We start from the raw sequence: 23,140 nt of genomic DNA, 5'->3' as shown, positions 1-23,140 counted from the left end.
CCATGCACAATATCAGCAACAATATATTAGTGTCTCAGTTTTCCCACATCTCCTCCAATATTCATAATTATCTTTTCTTGTCATCTTAGCCAATCTGAGAGGTGTGTAGTGATATCTCAGAATTGTCTTAATTTGCATTTCTCTGATCAATAGTGATTTAGAGCGCCTTTTCTTATAACTAGAGTTTTAATTTATTCATCTGAAAATTATCTGTTCATATGCTTTGACCATTTATCAACTGGAATATGGCTTAAATTCTTATAAATTTGAGACAATTCTCTATATATTTTTTTTAGAAATGAGGCCTTTATTAGAACACTTAAATGTAAAAAATGTTTTCCCCATTTATTGCTTCCCTTCTTGTGTTGTCTGCATTAGTTTTGTTTGTACAAAAATTTTTAACTTGATATAATCAAAATTATCCATTTAGTGTTCAATTTTGAGATCCAGTTCTTCTTTGGACACAAATTCCTTCCTTCTCATCAAATCTGAGGGGTAAACTATCCTATGTCTTTAAATTTGCTTATAATATCACTTTTTTTTGTCTAAATCATGAACCCATTTTGGCCTTATCTTGGTATGTTGTGTTAGGGATGGATCAATTCCTAGTTTCTTCCATACTAGTTTCCAATTTTCCCAGAAGTTTTTGTCAAATATAAACTCATAAAAATACAGTATTAAATTTGGTTAAAGAAATGACAATGAAAAGACCACAGGTTCTGAAATCATAAATTACCAACAAGCAAAAGAACCAGGCCTAGAGCCAAAAATAACATATTCAGCAAAATTATCCATAATATTGAATGAGAAAAAATGAACTTTCAATGAACTTGTAGATTTTCAGGACTTTTTATCAACCAAAGCTGAACTCAATAGAAAATTTAACATATAAGAGGCAATATCAATTTCAAGGACAAAAATTGTTTTATTTTTTTACATGGGAAATGTATATCATAAGTTGAAGATTGGCATCTGCAATAGGATAGCTCAAAAGAAAGATTGGGGCAGAGTTAAAATAAAAATAGTAATGATGTTACACAAATAAAGTGCAGAGGAAGAATAGGCACAGAGGCTTTAGAGGGGCAGGAGGGTTCCTGATTCTGAAAATCTGCTCACATTGGGAATGGTTTAAATAGGCAGCAATACATATATACCATGAAGGGTATAAGACCCTTTAAAATGTATAAAGAAATGAGGGAGGAGGGAGGAGTGGTCAATGAAGCAAAGGGTATAAGAAGAATACAAGGGAGGAATCAATGGATGAGAGTAGGTTAAGTAAATAGCAAGACAAGTTTAAGAGTAGAATTAAAGCAAAGAATCAGTTGGTTTGGAAAAGACATGTATGTGTGTATGTGGGGGGTGGAGTAGAATGTGTATATGTGTATAAGTATGTATATATTATAATATAATATGAATACTTTCTTGAACTGGCAATTCATTGTTATATATTTTGTAACCTCCCTCCTGTTCTGTTAGGACACATGAAAATGTTTTCTTTTGTTTCATTTTCTTTTGCTTTGTAATTCTTTTTGAAATTCGTTTTTAATACCCTGTTAGAAGTTTTGCTCTCTTGGCAGAATGCTTATAACAAGAAAAATCAGAGTTACCTCCTAATGTAATTTTATCCCCACTTAAAACTTTGTTTTTAAAACTTTACCCCCCCAAATTCTCCCTCTTGAACAATGTTGTCTATTCTTACTTATAAGTTCATAAAACAAAGATATTTATTTTTTTAATTTTTATTTAATAATTACTTTATATTGACACTCGTTTCTGTTCTGATTTTTTTTCCCTCCCTCCTTCCACCCCCTCCCCTAGATGGCAAGCAGTCCTTTATATGTTGGATATGTTGCAGTATATCCTAGATACAATATATGTTTGCAGAACTGAACAGTTCTCTTGTTGCATAGGGAGAATTGGATTCAGAAGGTATAAATAACCCGGGAAGAAAAACAAAAATGCAGATAGTTCACATTCGTTTCCCAGTGTTCTTTCTTTGGGTGTAGCTGCTTTTGTCCGTCATCTATCAATTGAAACTCAGGTCTCTTTGTCAAAGAAATCCACTTCCATCAAAATATGTCCTCATACAATATCGTTGTCGAAGTGTATAATGATCTCCTGGTTCTGCAAAACAAAGATATTTAAAAATGAGAAGGTGTACAACAGTAAAAATTGATTTAGGTCAAAAACCAAAAAAGGTTAGCAAAAAACAATAGTGATATTTATTCCTCCAGTGGCATGTGCCATTTCAAAGCAATGTATTACATTTTGTCAATATGCAGTAGGTTTATTCTTTTATTTTTCCTTGCTTGGCTTCCTCTGGAGACTCTGTTATCTATTACCTCGTCGTTACCTCCTCAGAGAATTTTTGTAGATTATGGTTCAGAATGAGTCAACAGTTATTACAGCAGTTAAAAATACTCAGGTAATTTTAAGCTATATTTAAGAGGGCCTGAATGTACAACGTGATAAAGGTGATGACCTATCTTGGGTCACATTAGAATGTAATATGGTACTCACTTCTCCAAGTGACATTTTTTGGGAGGAAGTAAATTGGGGTTAAGTATCTTTCTCAGAGTCAAACAGCTAGGAAGTGTTAAATATCTGAGGTCAAATTTGAACTCAGGTCTTCCTGACTTCAGGGCCTGTGGTTTACCGATTGTATCATCTCTCTGCATCTCCAGCTCCATTTTAACTAGGACATTAATAACATGGGTTTGGTCCAGAAGAAATGGATTTGGATTGTAAGGGGACCAGAATCTAAGAGAAGGCTAATTAAAAAAAAATTAAAACACAAAGAAACAAAACTTTTTTTGGCGAGGAGTAAAGAAGAATTACAGAGCACATGATGCTTCTGTTTTAAAATTTGACAGGATACTATTCTACATAGAAATGGATCCAAAGATCTGGGTTCCTTGACTCAAAACATCAAAGACAAGAATGAGGGGAAATTACGAACCTGATTTTGAATGTTAGTAATAATTTCTTAGCAACTTAAGATGTAAAAAGAAATGAATTGTCTATAGAAATAATGACTTTCTCTTCCCTAGAGATCTTCCTTCAGAAAGTGGAAACTTCAGGCAGTGAAACCTTGTGAAAAGGATTACAGGTTAAACAAAATTGTTTTGGGGGTTCATTCTAACTCTCTGACTTTCTCTACCTTTTTGAGAATAATCATGCCTATGGCAAGTAAAAACCTGGAATCAGGAACTGATTAGTTCTCTAAAATAAAATTCTCCTCCCTCAGTATGACATCTTCTAGAGATAATTCCTGTACTATTCATACCTCTGACATTCAAAGTCCTTCACAAACTGCTTTCAACTATACACAAATTTCAAGTCTTTTTCAATCTTCCACATACTATCATATTCTGTAACCAGGTGACACTGACCTCCTTGCAATTCAGTGAATAAAATAGCCCATCATCCAACTTGGGATATTTTTATTAGCTGTCATCCATCCATGGCTGAAATTATTTCTTTCCTTATTTCCGTCTCCTAGATCCTCTGGCTTCCTTTGAGTTCTAGCTAAAATTCAATGTTTTGCTGGGTGTTTACCCTGCCTCAAGTGTTTCTCAACTCCAGTGCATTGTAGATTTAGCTGTCAAATTAATCTTTCTAAGTACAAATCTGACCATGTCATCCTACACTAGTCAATAAATTTCAGTTATTCCCTATCATTTTGAGGATGAAATATCCTCTGTAGAGCACCCAAAGACCTTGGTACTTAGGCCCTCCTTTCTCTCCAGTCTTCTTTGGATATTACAAAATTCATCTTTACTTTCTTTTCTTATTCAAAGCTATCTGTGTCGAAGAGGACCAAAAGAGAGAATAACCTGAACTTTTCTTATGTGATATTTTAACTTCCTTATCATCTTCCCCAGCAGAGGTAGATGGTACCATAGTGAATAAAGCACTGGTCTTAGAATCAAAAAGACCTATGTTTAAATCTGGCCTCAGATACTACCTGAATGAATGAATTTTTTGTCTCAGTTTCATTGATTGTAAAATGGGGTTATTAAAAGCAATTTTTTTAGGTTTGTGTGAGATTTAAATATAATATTTGTAGAATATATTTAATATAATGCCTGGCACATAGATGGCTCCTATAATTGCTTATCCCCTTCTCCATTCCCTATCTCCCCATGATCATTTCATTAAGCATCAGTTCATGTAAGTTTTTCTAGATTTTTCTGAAATCTGCCTGCTCATCATTTCTTATAAAATAATAATATTCCAATGGGAATATTAATAGCCCATCCTTTACATAGTCATTGTGAGAATAAAGTGGGATAATATGCTGACTTTTTATAGACATTAAACTGCTATATAAATATTTATTATTATTATTTTCATCATATTTGTCATTCCTACCTCTACTCCCCCAAAATATGAAAAGAGCACATAGAATAAACAAGACTACAGATGAATTCCTCTGCTACTGTTAAATATATACATATTATATATATATATATATATATATATATATATATGTATATATGTTATATATAGGCATATATATGTATCCTTTATATATATTTTACTCACACATACATAATCTTTCTCTTTTCTAATAATATGAAGTACAGAACAATGATGTTGAAATAGTTAGAAAGTCCCCATCCATTGTGTTCAGCAAGAAAACTTTCTTACCAGCAACATCACAAACCAAATTGTCAAATTCAAAGTAAGCAATATGAGAATATTTATTAATTAAATAAAATTACATCCCCTACATTTGAGACTAAAACATTGAGAAAGTCTTTTTGTCCAAAAAAAAAAAAGTCCTATTTCACTTTAATTTTTAAATTAATTAAACTTTTCAGATTATTTGAAATGATGATTTGCCTCTTTTTTAATACTCTAATTTTTCTACTCATAAGCATAGAATGTGTGGGAAGAAAATTGACAAAATACAGAACAAATCTAGTGATGTATATAAGTACAGAAAATATGGCAAAGAACTACATAAAAAATTTCTGGTTACTTGGGATCTTTTCATCTCTTTACAGAAACTCATAAAGTTCATTATGTGGATAACTTGCTTTGGAGCTTCAAGGGCAGACTCATCACTTTAGTAGATACCATAGCTATCACTCTCTATCATGCAGTTTCAACTCTCCAAGGTTGTCCTTCATCAGGTGACTATCACTTTTTGCTGGATTACTTTCTTAACGTTTATCCACATGCACTGATTCCTGTAGGAACACCATATGCAACTGGTCCAATTTCCTCAGTGATATTCTTCTTATTCATTCATTAATAAACATTTAATAAGTATCTACTACATCATGCATTTCTTTAAGAGCTAATATCACCAGTTAGGTTTTTTCCCCTTAGTTATGTGTCAGAACATTATCCAAAGATGTTTTCCTGAGTTAATTCTATCACTGTTTTTCTGGCCTTCTTCAATTTCTTGGGAATTTAGAATCAATTAGTCTATATGTGTTTAATATAATTAATTTGTGAATACATCTGATACACGATTTACCTTCATTCCTTTGTTACTTCACTTATGGTTTCATCACTTTTTTTCCTCAGAAATTCGAATTTTCTATATATCTTACTTAATATGACTTTATATTTTGTATATATTCAAAGATAAATTTAGCTTCCTCTGTTTTATTATCTTGAAAACACAGTTTGTTTTTCAACATTCATATATGAGAGTGATTCATAAGAACACTATGCTTTACAATTCTCAGGGAGAAACCTAAACATTTTTGAACTAAAAAAAAAATGACAATAACAATGATAATAAAATGTTGGAATAGAAATTAAAATTAATCAAAGAAAGAAAAGGCAGATTTTAGTAATGAATCACATTTTATGCCGAAATAAAATTTCATTCATAAAACAGAATATTTCAATATTATAAAATAGCCTCATTGAATCAGATAGATATAAGTCTATTGCTTCTTAAATGTCCATATTCACAGTTTATGGTTATAGAAATATTTCACTTGGTGAAAAGAATATTGGATTGGTGTGGGAAAAGAAATCCATGAAGGAAAGAGTCTCTGAAGCTTAAAATCACTTAATACACACACACACACACACACACACACACACACACACACACACACACACAGAGTATATATCTATAAACATGACAGGATAATTCAAAATGTCGTTCTTGTGAAAATAAGGAATACATGGGACTTGTAGAGAAAGCAGATTTTGGTTTGATATACAAAAACAAAGTTCCTTACAATTAGAAGGTACTTCACTGTGTTCTTATGCTTCTGTCACGAGCAATCTCTTAAGTAAGATTGGATGATGAATTGCTAGAGATGTTACATGAGTTAATCTCTTCAATTATGGATTGGAATATATCATCTTTGAGATTCTTTCTAACTATGAAATTGTCATTTTATGGATTTTTCTGAAGAAAAATATTTCCTGATAACTTCTAACATTTAATAAAATAACTATAACTTTTGCTGAATACTAATTTACTTCACATATTTAACATGATTCATCTGATGACACTCTCCAGGCCACATCTGTTGCATTTTACTCCTTCCCTGGGATTTACTGAAGTCCTAAAAAAGAGTAGTGATGTTTTTGTTTTGTTTTGTTTTTTTCTTTACTATTGAGTTGAACCACACCAATAATGTTCCTCTATTATAAGATGCCCAGTAATTGACATCTAAGTTCCATTTAACCATGTAATGTTGGATTAACATTTGAAAAGTGACATTTATTTTATTTCAAAGGTATAGCAGATCGAATGATGGATAGATAGATAAATAGATATAGATATTTTTTTCAACCCTTCCAGGAGACTAAAGCTCCTATGTCACCTCTCTCTGGGGAATATAGGGGAAATTAGTTTCACAGTAATCTTACCAAGTTCAATTCCAAAGTTAGACTACTGTCTTTTTATTTTTAGGATGGATATACAACAAGCCTGGATTCCTCGACTCCTAGATTCTCATGACTTTCAATACCTGAATATGTGATTTCAAGTAAGTATAGTCTATTAAAGCAGTTATATCAGGATTCTATGATTTTATTTTCCTGACTCAGATATTGATCACAACTCTTTTAACAACTGTTTGACAATTGTTGGTAATATTAATTTCAATAAGGAAACCTATTCCTTTACTTCATAAATAGTCCTCATAATAATAGAAAGAACTTTAAAAATCACAAGACTTTGGTTCAAATCCAAATGTCATATAATCTATGAGACTACTCTGAGCCTCATTCTTTGTTTAATGTTAGGAGAAGATAAAAGACCTTTAAAATGAGTCCAATTTAAAATTTATTATTCTATATATAGAGACCTCAACTATTTTCCAGAAAGCAATAAACAAACACCCCTTATTATGTTAGAGTATTCATATATTTTAACATAAGTTATCAAGATAATTTGACTATTAAAAACATCTGAGGGAAACAATATGTCACAACTAAAGATATTTAATGAATGTGCTATGTTAAGCATGGTGACACATGTAATGCCAACAATTAGTGAGTTAAAGGCTGATTGATTTCTTGAACTTCAGAGCTCTGAGTTTAAATACGATAACAATTGGATGACCTAATTTAATATTAATATGATTAACTACTAGGAACACAGACTTCCAGATTTCTCAAAAAAGAGAGAAAAGTGGTCCATGTCTGAAGTGGCATAGGTTAAAATAATTGTGCCTAGAATAGGACTAGTCCAGTGAGCAGCTCTCGAATTTTGAGCCTGAGAAAGATAGGAAGACTAAGTCATAATAATTATGATAATGATGATGATGACATTAGGGGCAATACCCAAATTACTCAGAAAATGCTCCACTATGAAATATAACCTCAAAGCAGAAAGCATAATCTTATTTCATTATGCAAAGCACCAGTTCAACTAGTGGTGATATATTTTGGTCTATGACCTTGTTCTTCATTTATTTTTACCCTATTCCCTTTCATGAAGGCTTAAGAAGGAAAGATCAAAATTAGACAATATTACATAGAATGTTAACAACATCCATGTCCTATAGTGTTGCAGGAAATGCATGGAAGGAAGAGAAGATAGTGAATGTCAACAAAGCAAAATAAACCAAAGGCAATAGATGAATTACAAAATGTGTGAAGAAAAAATGTTTTGCAATAGATGAATAATCTTTGGACAACCAATTCAGAAAATTGAACAATAAAGTATCTATGGATGTGGAATAGATGAGAATAATCAGATTTTCTTAATAAACAAAGTTAAAATGAAAACGAAATAGTTGTGACTAAACTTCAGCTCCTTTATTATTAATAACAAATAAGATTGGAATCAAACTTCTCAGTAAACAAGTAAATGATAGTTTATTTCTGAGAATCCTTAATATCCTTAGTCCATTTTATATTATACCTACCTCCTTTATTGTGTTTAATACTATAACAATATTCATATCCATTAAACACTTATTATATTTGTTTGACACTTTTATAGGAGGAACAAAATTTGGATGACAGTTAATTTCATTATGATCACAACTAGTTTGATAAATAAGATGCAAAAAAAGATAGCAATGATATGCAATATTCTATACTAAGTGCTTAGAAAGTTGCCAATAAAAGGCTATGTGACATCAGAAAAGAATGGTCATTACTAAACAGGGAAACTTGGGTAATTGTTATGGAGGAGATAGTATTTGAGTTTGGAGTTTAGAGAACAGGCAAGAATTCTAATGAGGATCTTTTAATTGTGATACATAGTGTATGGAGAGATATCATTAATTTCCTCTGATGGCATCATACATGTGGAAGATGCTTTGGTTCTGCTTCTGGGAGAATTAAGCAGACATTCATATAGAAATTCTGAATTGGCCTATTCATTCTGTGATCAAAAGACTCCCCTTACCCCTCAATGCTTGTATAGCTAGAACTGTATCTTCAAAAGGTCTGAATCATCAAAGGTCATTTTTCGTTGTGGTGCCCTTATTGTAAAGAGTTTATTTATTAATGGTTTTCTGTCAAAGAACCACAAAATTTAGAAGAAATGTTATAAGGTTTTCCCTTGTGCACCCTCACTAATGCCATATGACCCTATTCATCATGAGAACAAACACCACAAACACCAAAATCTCTATCATCTATCTATCTATCTATCATCAAGTGAATATTTGTCACTTGCTATTTGTCAAAGGAAAAATCTGGTAAAAGGTGTGGCTTTTTCTTGTTTTTGAGAGATTTCATTATATAGAATTCAAACAAGACTGTGAGGCCATTTGCCTAATTGATCTCATATAGGCAGTATGACAGTTTCCAGAGAAGGGCAACTTGAGATGTATATCAGTAAGTAATTATAAACATTCAATCTAATATGGGCAACCCTATACACTCCTTGGGATGCATCCAAAACAAGACCTAAGCAAGCCCAAAACAGGTAGTGGATGGGATCTTAACATTGTTTACAGCCTTAGAGTTTCTAAAAGGTCATCCCAAACTCTAAAATAAGCTTTCAACTACACAATTTATAATCACATAAAGATAGGGTCAAACAATATTGATAAATGATAAAGAATAAAGAATTTTTAAACAATTCCCAAGGAATAGATCAAAGTCTTTGTCCTTTGTGTTCATTCTTTTCCATTCTAGATAAAGAGTGAAGTCTTTTATCTGGGCCAAGAGAAAAAGGCACAGGAATGCAGGTTTCAGGTGGCTGTGTGCTGCAGTCAGCCCAGTAGTGATATTATGTTGAAAAAGGATACCGGATTTCAGCTCCAGTACAGCTCAGATCAATGCTGGCTTGAGACACAAACTTTGTAAGATCACTGTCAGGAAGGAAATGAGATAAGTTGTGATTGAAATATTACCCATCCCCTGACTAATGAGGTGAAAAAGGAATTTTAATCCTGAAGTTCTGGGGTAAATATCTGTGTGTTAATTCTCATTATAACTCTGGAGTAAAAATGTCTGTATAAATAGGTTAAGTGAATAAATGAAAATAGTGTGATAGTTACTGAATCCAACTGATGAAGGTTCAAGATGGCAAGAGATAAAAAAAGATTCCCCAACGATTTCAGGATTTTTTGAAAAGGATATATAAATGGCACTGAGAGAGTGGGCAAAAGATTGATCATGTTACATGTTAAGGAATTGTGCATGAAAACATAGAGATTGAAAGGTGAGAAATATATTTTAAATTAAAAGAATAATTCAATTTGGCTGCACAGTATGTAGAAAGAGGCAGGAAGAAATGAAACTAGAAATGTCTGTTGGCACCAGAGTAAGGAAAACTTGAGAAGTTAACCAAAGAATTTATCTATAATTTTTGAGTGAATCCTTAGAGATTTTTGAACAAGATAATGATATAACTATGTCATATAACAATAATAGTAATATAATGTCTATATATTGTTTTACTACTTAAATAATGTTTCATAGAATATTGCTTATTGATAGTTGAAGTAGCCTTGTGGAGATGTACAACTATTTTATAAATAAATCAACTGCAGACTGTGGATAAGGAAATAGTGTAAAAGTCTAGGGAGATGGTTGTTATTTGGAGTGATTTCACTGTGAATGGAAAGGAGAATCCATGTGTAAAAAATCTTTCAGAGGTGTATTTTGTGAAATAATTAATCGGATGTATATAAGAGAGGACAGAGAAAGCAAAAAGATAACTCCAATATGTGGGTTATGAGGGAAAGAAGAAATTGAGTTGCCAAAGAATAGCTCTAACAAAGTGAAAAGGAGTAATTTTAAAACATAAAATAAGAATAAATTTGGATATGTTGAGTTTAATATGTGAGTGGGACACCAGATGCATGTGTCTTATAGAGAGCTGAAGATGTAATTCTGGATTTCAGAAGGAAATTCAGGTCTCAATGCAGATATGTTATAGTAATTGGCATGGATCAGCAATCAAAGCTGAGGTTTGGGGAGCCAGAGTCTGAATCCAAATGAAGAGAATATGTAAAAAATTTGACTCTAAGAAAGTTGATATATTTTAGAAATTCTTTATAAAAATTATATTCTTTTATATGAAAGGTTTGAATGTATCATGCATCATAAATTCTATTTTTGCAGTAAATTGAAATTATAGTTCATTATTCATATAATCCCCATCAATACACATTTATGTATATACTATACTATGCATATACTATAGTATACTCTGTGCATTTATAATGTTATAACAGTTCTCTGACTTTTCCAAATATCAATGACATCAATCCTGATTTAATTCTATAGCCTTATAATTAAATTGATATTTTATGTATTTTAACTTCAACAATCTGAAGAAACAAAGCAACCAAACTTCTTTATTTTCTATTCTCCTTATGTTAATATTAGTTTATTTCTGTGCTGTCCTTCAGTTGATGAGAAGTAGTTCAGACAACTCTGTAAGATTTATATGAATTATGATAGAAAGATCCTAACAGGATACTATAAAGATACTATATAGTATAAAGATACTATAAAGAGGTATCAGAGAAAGCATAGATTAGTCTATTGATAACATTGACCAAAACATAGATCTACAAATTGATTTGAGTTCAAATTAAGATGATCATTTACACATTTTTTCCTAAGTAGAAAGAAGCTAAGTGATTTTTTTCTCATTATTTGAGAAATAAATGAAAGCCTTTTAGTAACATGTATTTTTTTCAAAATAAATTTCATAAGTAGTCATATTACATTCAATTTTAATTGGGTTTATTCTATGAAACTTTCCAAGTACATCTCTCCATGCTTCAGAACTAGTTCATAAAAGCTTCTAAAAAGTTTCCTTTTGGAAGCAGCAGTTAGGAGAGCACAAGAAATTGCTGGATAAATTAAATTATATTACAGGAATAATGGAAGATGACATGAAAGAGGAGAAAAGATTAAACATTTAGACTAAATAGCAACACTCAAAAATTGATCAAATGTTCTGAAAATGGAAAAAAAGATACTTAATAATCTGAGTAAATTCTTGTTACAGAGATAAGAGGTGAAAACGGATGTTGCTCACTTTGAGATGTTCATTGAAATCATCCTGAAGTCTTTGTGTGACTAAAAGTCAGTGTGATATAATAATGAAATATGAGTCAGTTTATCTGTTCTGGCTCTGCCATTTATTATGTGTGTGATCTTAAGCATGTCATTTAACTTCTGTGTTTCAATTTTTTCATCATAAAATTTAGAAGTTGGACTAGCAACCCTCTAAATTCCCATGTAGATATTATTTCAATAGAACTGTGACAATAGTTGATATTAATATTAAAAATAGTCATAGAAACATTGATCCCTATGTTAGCCAAATTAAAATGATGACTCAAACTTACAGAAAACTCTTGAAAAGATTAGTGTCTATATCATTCTATTTCTTCCTTAATGGATCTTACAAAACATGTGAATAGCAACAATGTAAGTGATTGAAGGAAAAGACTTTTAAAAACTGCCAGGTAACTTCAATAAAATTCAGCAAAGACTGGAAGAGGTCAATGGATTTTTTTTATTAATAAAAAAGCATCTTAGAAGTTACTTCTGTAAACTTTTCAAGTTGTCACACCAGTATAAATAGTTGAGATAAAAGTATAAAAAAGGAAGAAAAAATGGTGCTACAGAAGACAAGAAAAGAATATCATTTAAACCATTTGATTATGAGTCCTCATCATCATAATTAAAATGAATTCATTAAAGTGTGCAGTAGTAACCTTTTAATATATAGTACTAAAGACTTAAACATTAATTTCAATGCATTTTCAGTTATAAGTTGGATTAATTTTAATCATACTTTAAAATACTTTATTATGACAAAGACAGTTCCTGCCTTTGGTTACTGAACTTCACTGGCTGTGAAGTTGCCTGAGGCACTGAGATTTAAATCATTTTGGTTAAGTCTCCATTCCCAAACATGCAGAGACTATATCAGAATATTCATGGCATCATTAATGTTTGCTAAATAGTTGCTCTTGGTAATCCTGAATGAGAATGCTTAAAATATGACCAGCAAAATAAATCACTACATGGAATCTTCCAAGAGTCCTCTCATTAATTAGTTATTTCTGATCTTATGTAAATGATATTGAATAGACAATAATTGCATTAAATATGCATTAATTTGAACTAGAGATATTGAAAATAGATTCCATAAGACAAGAAAAATTATAAATGACCTCTCAATACCATACTTTAATTAAAATCTTTCCTTGACTAATATTAATAAAAAAATTTTTCCCTCTGATTCAAAGCAGTTCCACTTGTTCAGTGATGAAGAGAGCCATCTACACCCAGAGAGAGAACCATGGGAACAGAGTGTGGAGCACAACATAACATTCTCACTCTCTCTGTTGTCATTTCCTTGCATTTTATTTTCTTTCTCAGGTTTTCTTTTTCTTCCTTCTTGGTCTGATTTTTCTAGTGCAGCAAGATAACTGTATAAATATGTATACACATGTTGGATTTAACTTGCATTTCAACATATTTACCATGTATTGGACTACCTGCCAGTTAGGGGAAGGGATGGGGAGGAGGAGGAAATTTGGAACAAAAGGTTTTTCAAGGGTTAATGTTGGAAAAATTACCCATGCATATGCTTTGTAAATAAAAAGCTTTAATAAAGAAAAAAAAAAAAGTCCTCATCTAGGTTTGTTTTTTATCCAGAGTACCCTAAAGATCACTATTTGCTTCATAAATTGTATGTTAAATACCATTCTTAATTTATAAAATAATAAGAATGAAAAATATTTCTTTTTTATTTGGGGAAAAAAGCATTCAATAAGTGTATATTCCAGTTAAAGGTATAAAGGTCCAACTCTTGCTGCAAGCTGATGACAGCAAAAACCTTTTCTTTGTTTTTTTCTTCACTAGTAAAAATACACTGTTTGGCAATAATCATTAAAAGTGCAGTGTACTAACCCCCAACTGAGACACTTAGAAACAAATGTCTCCCAAATCTAATCATTTGTTTTACATCTTAATCATAAAAGCATATACAACTTTTTTTTCTTCTTTTCCCCAGACCAGCAACAAAAACAAAAAGAACCAGTTGGTTCTTTATTAAGAAAGGTAATTCTGCTCGAAGAAGACAAGGTGAGTGCATGGAAAGTGAATTTGAAATTATACATGTGTTTTTTACTATGAGCTTTGCCTCCTCTGAAATATACATACATACATACATACATACATACATACATACATACATTACATACATGGAGGAAAAATTTCTTAAATTCTCAAATTGTGAATATAGTTTGAATTAGAAGCATAACAGGGAAATGTGATCCTCAGAAGTTATTTATGTAGCCTTTCAGTAAATTTTTAGTTGATCATATCATTTAAGCATTAGCCTTTTCAATAAATTATTTTATATACTGTTGATGGCCAATCCATTTTATTCTAATGGTCTCCCACTGCTGCCTCATTATGGTATAGCATTTCAGACCCATTATACTCCAATTGCCCTCCATTGATTTGCCCATTTTATTAAAACCACTCAGTCCCATCAGGAAGCCTAATCAGGATGAATCATCCTGTCCTGTAAAGTTAAATTTGTGCTTGATTATGGAGAAACATTTTGTATATTCAAAGTTTGTTTCTGTGGGTAGAGACCTATTATGTTATTGGTATCTGGAAATATGAGTTCAGAGACCCCTTCTCTGATACATTCCAACAATTTCTTTAGAGTGGAATATTTACTCAAATATGGAGAAGCAATCTGGAGGGCAATTGGAGTATAATGGGTCTGAAATGCTATACCATAATGTATTCAAAAGAATGTCTTTATTTAGTATATTGCTCCTAAAACTATTTATGTGTAAAATTTTACATGGGATTTTAAATGAATATGTTTGTCAATACCAGCATAAATTTAGGCATTAAAAAAAAATCCTCCCATTTGGAAACCTTTGTCTTCTGAATATAAGGAAAAATATTGCATCAAGAGTTTGTTTGTTTTGGCAATACTGAGTCAGAGGCTCATGTCATTTTGAGATAGAAGGGGTATATGGCGTCTTTCTAGTTCAACTTACAACTGAAACTGAATTGCCACAACAGCACACCCAAGAAAGTCCCTAAAATTTACTTAAAGACATTAGATGAATGAAAACTTATCATTTCTCTCAAAACTATATTGAACTTGGGGATATTTCTAATTTTTTTTGGCTTTTCCTCAAATATCAACCATCTGGGTAGCTCTCACTAAGTTCTCCTCATGCAGATTTCCCAAGGAAAAGAGATGCTTTCTACATGACTTGGAGATAGTTATCATGACCCCAGATATTATTTCTCCGAGTCAAATTTCTTTTGTTTCTTCAATCAATCCTTATCTGGAGCATTTTCTATGAGATTGGGTGAGGAAAAAGAAAGATTGTCATTTTAGTATATGATTAATTCAGTAAACTTCACAGTTAGCATCATTTTGAACCCCTTTTGTGTTACTGGACAAGTTCTGGCTATAATAGAACCTGACAACTAGAAACAGTTATGTGAGGACTGTGAGGAAAAAAAAGAGAAATCTGAGTAAGATTATGAAAGATAAGTATCTTTTCATCTTTATTGATTCAGAGAAGATGAAAACAGGAACATTAAAAATAGAGAGGAAAAAGTAGAGAACCTTATAAGATTAAGGATCAGTGAGATGGCATGTAAAGTTTTGTGAAAATATTAAAGAACTCTATTAATGCTATTAGATAACTGCAACTATAGTAATATAAGAAAAAAAAAACATAAATTGGATAGCCTGGGAAATTTTTCAGATATTTACTGACATATTTTATGCTATCTGCAAAATTCCAATTGTAATAACCATAAGTAATAACATTTATTTTTTACATGGAAATTTTGGAAGGAATTTCCAATAAAAATTGAAGATACAAAGTATGTCAATTACATTTTGAAATAATTTCATCTTAATAAAAAACGAATTGTTGATGATTGATGTTTTTAAAAGTAATAACATAAATATTATTTTCTCTGAATTTTTAAAATAAGCATTCTATATAACTAATAATTAATATGTTAAAGTTTCAAATATACTTTAAATACATTAATTCATTTGAATTCCCTAAGATGGGTATAATAGCATAACTATCATTATCTCTGTTACATTTGAGGTTTCTTCCTGATGGTCACACAATTAAAGCATGACATAGTTGTGCTTTTACTCTACTCAATTTACCAAATTACATAAAAATGTGTGATTCCTTATCTTTAGTTAAATATAGATCCATCACTACCAGTCATTGAAACTAATGCTCTGGTTTCAAATTTTACACTAATTCTTGTCAATTTAACAGCATGATTTTAGATTGATACGACTTAAAACCTTGTCTTCATTGATACTGACAATTCCCCATTATTATTTTTTTATTCTATTGAGGATTTAAAAGATAGAATAATTAAATTATGTGACTCCTGATGAAGTAATTGATCAATTTCAATGATCTAAATGTAACACTACCAAAATTTATCACTGAGACATAGTTTCACTATGTCACTACCATGTTTAATGAGCTTCTCTGCCTTCATATTGAAAGAGAAGGATCAGTTAGGGCTCAGACAATGATCAGTGATGCAGTGCCATTCACTAAGCTAGTCTTCCAGCCAGAATGCTGAGAACTTATAAAATGAGTAGTCTGATTTTTACAATTGTTACTGCTGATAATAGAATTTTAATGTTCCCTCCTGTGCTGAATAGCCACTGCTGGTACATAACAGTATGGACAGGGATTGAGGGAAAACCTTAGCAGAGAAAATTCAAATCAAGAGGATATGAAACATTTGTATCATTTCTCATATCCCCAAATTCCAGCCAAGCCTTCTTCATGATTTTTGCTTAGATTCAACACCATAGTCTGCCACAGATATTCATTAAAAACTCTCACTCACTTCAATGTCAATGCAGAAGAAGATATAAAAAGACAAACCTCCCCAGGAACTACAGTTGGACATCTCCTTAGAACCCCAACAGTTCGTGATTTGAGATTACTCATGGTTAGACATGATCTTCCTGAACCAAAGATATGCCAGCGAGATCCAAAACAGATAAAAATTAACCAAAAACCAAAACAAAACACACACACACACACACACACACACACACACACACACACACACACAGATCATCAGTTTCTTTATCATTCATTGCCTTCTCTGGCTCTTGCCAATGCCTCAAGATACAATTAGGGGACAATAAATTCAGATACTTCTCTATATTACCAACACTGGTGGGGGCATATTGGGGAAATTTTGTTTGGGCTGAAAAAATAATACAGGTTAGGTAAACACAATGTCAGAATACTCTCAGCAAATCCATATTTGTACTATTAGGTTAAGTATTGTGCTTCACATTTTTGAGAGGACATTGCTAAGTAGAAAATGATCCCAGATTAAACAACCAAATTTACAGAATGATCAAGATCATAACACATGAAGTTATGTAAAAAAATAATGTTTAGCCTTTAAAGAATACTTTGTTGAGATATGTTATCTATGTTCAATTATTTGAAGGAACATCACATGGTAACAAAATTAGATGTACTCTCCTTGATTTCCACAGAGGAAAATTAACAGGGATGAGCTGAAGCTGCAAAATGTAATGGGCCAGATCTCTGGAGAAATATATTTAGGCAAGGATTTTTACAACAAGGTGTTAACTCAGTGGAATTGATAATACAATAGTGATTAATAGTCTCTAGTTCAGTACATTTACTTAGTACTTAATATGGTTCTAAGCCACCTATTCTACAAGATTCACACCTACAATGATGTAATTATAATATATGAGTAAAGAAGCTGGGACAAACTCAGTCAGAGACATTAATTTCATGTCCCACCACCATGGAGGACTGGAACAGACTTGGGGAAGACAGAGGACTGGAGGCTGGAGCACAAGCTCCTGGACTCAGGGAGATTTCAAGACAGAGACCGTCGTGGTGGTCCTCTTATCTGCCACCACAGAAACTAAGACATATTGGAGGACCTCCAGAAAGCTAGCCTGAGGGTGAGGGGGATAAACGTCCTCAGCTGCCACATCTGGCCCCCCGGCCATAGTTTGAGGACCCCTGGAATTGTTCTATTAGACCTCTTAACCTACATTCTAGGGTTGCATTATCATATGGATGTGGCCAAAAGAACAGTTAGTAATGACTGATTTTCCTTTTTCTTCATACCATCAATGAACTCTCCCATTCAACAAAATTACATAAAACTAAGTGGAAAGATCAAAAATAGGAATGATTTTAATTAGGTCCTTTACTTTTCAATAGAAATAAATGAATTATCATGTTGATGGTAAACTTTGCCATTGCAGATAAAATACAAATGTAGAGAAGAATGATTAAGTATATTTGAATATTTAAGTGTATTCATAATTTAAACATTTAACCAGAGATTTTTTAAATTATTAATTATTGTTGAAAATTAGAATCCTTAGTAGTCTGAATCCCAACATAAAACATACATTTCCTAAGTCATTTATTTCTCTATCTAATATTCATGTGATACATTTCTTCTTAACACCTACTGTGTAATCTAGTTGCAGAAAATTTACCGCATCATTTAGTAAAGAAGATTCCCATGTAGTTTCATTTCATGAATTATTTTCAGTGACAGACAATTGATTGTATTTGCAATTGTACTATTTTACTGTTAGAATTTATTTTGCAAATGTTTTTGTTTCTTTTCCATAGCATTGTTCCCATAGAATTGAACAGAAGTTCATAAACAAAACTAACTCCCTCAAGGGAAGTTGAAATAGTAGGTATGAGTTTGTTCAAATGTGGGAATTGATAGTTATAAACATATTATATTTTCTTCAGCTCTTTAATTAACAAATAAAACAAACATTTAAGTACTTATTACATAGCAGTCATTGCTTATAAGCATTAAAGAGAGAGAGAAATATATAAAAATAATGTAAATACACATATGAAAAGAATAGAGTAAAAACAGAAAGAGAGAAAAATAAATACCAGGAAGAAAAAAAGAAAGGAAGGGAAGAATTAATGAATTCAAAAGATTTCACATTTTATGAACTATGTTCCCAAACTGCTAAATTTCTAACTATAGTGTTTGAAAAGTGCTCTATAGAGCATATTTTTATCCAAATTATAAAATTAATAAAAACATTATTATCCCAATTTTACAGATGAAAACTGAGGTTCAGAGAGATTAAATGGCCTATCTAAAGTCACAGAGTAAGTTCATTTTTGCCATACTACTTGAGGAAATAGCTATGCAAACCACATACATTTCAAGATGTGTCAGGTCATTCTTCCCCAAGATCCTCATCAAGACCTCTTTCCCTTATTTACTGGTTTTCTTTATGTTTTGTGTTTTGTCTCCCAACATATAAGATATAAACTTCCTGAATTTGTATTCTCAACACTTAGCACTGCACCTGACAACATAGTCAACTCTTAAGAAATGTTTCCTGATCTGTCTAGTAAGTAGCAGAGGCAGTTTGAATGGATATCTTTCTGACCTTAATTCCAGTTGTAATTGATCCACACTCCACTAACTGCTGGCCTTTTTGAACAATAATGTCTTAAATGTTCACCAAAGACCAATTGAATGACAAATCTTTCCACATGGCCTTAAATGGCAGAAATAAAGTCCATTGCAAAATATTGAAGCCGGATTCCGCAAGGCGAGCATCTATCAGATCTTGAAATCCACAGAAGTAGCCTTTAAGAACCTTTTACCTTCTATTTCATGATAAAGGAGGATATTTGTAATCTAGCAAGGAGAAGACAGCATCATACAACTGTTTTTGAAGGTCAAAAGGATGTCAAAAAAAGCCTTGATTCCATTGATTTCATTCACTAAGAAGACAGTGTCTCTTCTACCAGAAAACATCTGCTTTACATTTTTAATCTGATCATTTAAACATAATAATCAGAGCAAATTACTGATACATAATTGAATTAACAACTTTCTATAGCAAAAATATCTCATAGTTTCACATACATAAAATGTGAATATAAATATGTAAAATAACTAGAAAAGAATATTGAAAAATATTCTAGTTTTCGATTTTCCCAAGATAGTCACATGAAAATAAACACACACATATCAACCACCTCAATTTTATCTGTTACTGGCTTCTAAATTGTCTATATAAGATTGCAGCCACTATTCTAACTGGGATATACAAACAACAATTTTAGATTCTAGAAAGTGTTTCAAACCCTGTGTGGAAAGATTTGAATAAAGATGGATAGAGTTTCATTCTGTTCCCCAAGCACATAAGTGACTGGGAGTTACTGTCATTGTCTATGACTCCCACAAATCTCTTCCACTTCAGCAATTATTGAGCCACTTAATTCAGGAACCATTTTTTCATAAGAAGCTATTACCTCACCTAATTGCTTCTAAATTTTTGAAAGTTCTTCTTTATCTCTATATACTAATTAACCTAATTCAATATGTACTATGTCATTAAAATTGGTGTTGTTTTCTTATTTTATTGCAGATACCTTGACATTGTCTTTTACTTTTAAGGTAGAAAGTTTACTTACAAAAATATAGGTTCTTAATAAATATTTGTTGAATAAATGGTGGTATTTCTAATTATTTAATTTGTAGCTCAGAAAGACGGGAAAATGCTTTTCCATCCCATATTTTTCTGTCCTATGTTGCATTTTTCTAGTTCTGTGTCTCTATGAACAGCAACACTATGTTGCTCAGATCTGAGATAGCTATAGGTTCATAAAAAGTGCACAAACCATGAATGGAGTACACACACACACACACACATACACACATTTGTTGTTGCTGTTGTTGTTTCTTTTGCTTTTTGGGCTACCACTCATAACTTACTACTTGAAAATGAAGCCATATGGGATTTAGACTAACTTGGAAAGCTCTATGGCAGATAAGATCTCTAAATTTTTAATACTAATTTCATGAAAAAAAATAGCCTGGAGTATTTCACAAATATGCATTCCCAAATTAAGAAGATCTGGTGTAACCCTGAATATAACAATTGGAAGTTAATCAAATAAAGATAAAGATAAAGATAGTGTTTTCCATAAAATTCATTTTGTCCCGCAAATTTTGTTTTTGGCCTTTCCAGTCATTTTAACAATTTTATTTCTATGTATTTTTCCCATTTCTTCCCACACAATTTTCTTTGGAGAATATATCTAGTCTCACCAATCTATAACAATCATCTCATACTATATACTTGGATCTTTTCTTTTAAAATCTTAATGTTACTTTTGGTAAATGTTACTTTTTGGAACTATAAATGTCTTTTTCTTTTGTGTATATGTGTATATACGTACATGCATATATATCCATACATATGTGCACACCTACATGTATATATATAGATATAGTTGCATCAAATGTATATGTATGCACATGCATGTGTATATGCACAGGTACATATATATATACATATATGCACACATATACACACATTTTAGCTATCTATTTATCATCTATCTGTAGTTGAAGGAAATAAGAAAAGAAAATGCATTCCCCTCAAACCATTATATGGTATATAAAGCGCTACTTTAAGCCCAATCTATTAATTGTAAATCCATAATGACAAAATAGTGAAGGGTATCCTGAAGGTGTAAGTAGTAATTGAGTCTATTTTCCACTTATTCAGCTATTAAGCTCCAAAGGGGAAATTATTGCTGGCATTGTTCTAAAAAGCTGAACTTATACATGAGAATGATACTATTCATAATTCATAGAAAACATCGGGCCCTTGTCTGACATCTGCAATACAAGATTAAATTAAAAGCAACATGTTTGGAGCAAATACATTCTAAACAAGTGATTTTGTTGTGGTTGACATAAAATCACAACCAATTTAACAGTGTTAAACTGTGAGAGAACTTCTCTCTCTCTCTCTCTCTCTCTCTCTCTCTCTCTCTCTCTGTCTGTGTATATGCATACATATATTTTAATCTAGAGGAACTGGCAGTCTCTAGAAATTGAATTTTAAGCAAAAAAAAAAAAAAAAAAGGCAGAGGTTTGAGCTTTTATATCCCTGAATGTTTCCTCACTAGGAAGCATTCAGTTCACTGATTCCTCAGGGATTCACCAGTATTCTATATGTACAAATGGCTACCACCCATGAGATGAGAATGGAGTTGTTGTATTCTAACAAATTATACATACATACATATATATATATGTGTGTGTGTGTATGTTTGTGTGTATGTATGTATGTATGTTCTTTTTTCTGGTCAGCGCTGCTAGAAAATATATTAAACTGCAAATTTCCATGGCTTCTGTGAACCACTAAATAAAACACATTTTTTTATAAATAATGAGCAAAACAGAGTACCCTTAACAATAGCCTAATGATGCTTCTACCTAAACCAAATATTCACCCAAAGGATAAGAAGTGCTACAAAGTAAGTAATGTAATTTCTCAGTTAAATACCATACTTGAACATTACTTAATAATCACTAGCATGAATTCAAATGAAAGGAATGTGATATACATATATGTACATATGTAGGTACGTGTGCAAGTAAACAGGTATGAACCATTAGTTTATAATGGTATCAAAAGTTTTTAGAATAAATGTATATTCAAACACATACCTTGTTCCAGGTATATTATTATATACTCATACATGTATATGTATTATTTGTATGTAGAGATAAATGTGTGTATAGATGTGGGGATCTGTGTATGTGTCTCTCTCTCTATCTCTGTCTGAGAGGACCCACATAAACATGCAGATGCATATATGTATATCTATCTGTGTATGTGTGTACATACACAATTGAATACATTACAAATAATAGCACTCTATTTCAATAATTAGTTCACTTTAATACTAAGGAAAATATAACTCCTCAAGTTCCACAATTTCCTTTTTTTCTGCTGCCTTAGGGAATTCATATCAAAGAAAAAACAAATAATTCATCAATCATATTGCTCTGTCTCTCTTTAAGCAGAATTTTCTAATTGCCTCAAAATGTACAATTGGTCCTTACAATCTGAATCTTCCAATCAAAGTGGTCAATAAGTGTTTTGGCCTTTCTTAATCTTTCTACAAATCTCTTTTTCAATTACATCCTTTTATCTTTCTGGATTTCTTGTATTTTTTAAAAATCATTGTTTTAATGAATGTCTACTGTATTAATACTTTCTGTCTTAACTCCTCATATTCTTACTCCTTTTTCTTTGCCAGATCATCAAAACCTCATCTTAATTCTCAAATAAATACTCCTCTTTTTTTTTTAACTTTAT

The sequence above is a fragment of the Antechinus flavipes genome, chromosome 3, assembly GCF_016432865.1.
Source record: "Antechinus flavipes isolate AdamAnt ecotype Samford, QLD, Australia chromosome 3, AdamAnt_v2, whole genome shotgun sequence".
NCBI classification, from domain to species: Eukaryota; Metazoa; Chordata; class Mammalia; order Dasyuromorphia; family Dasyuridae; genus Antechinus; species Antechinus flavipes.
The sequence above is the reverse complement of the archived record's forward strand: the minus strand, read 5'-3'. Positions refer to the sequence as shown.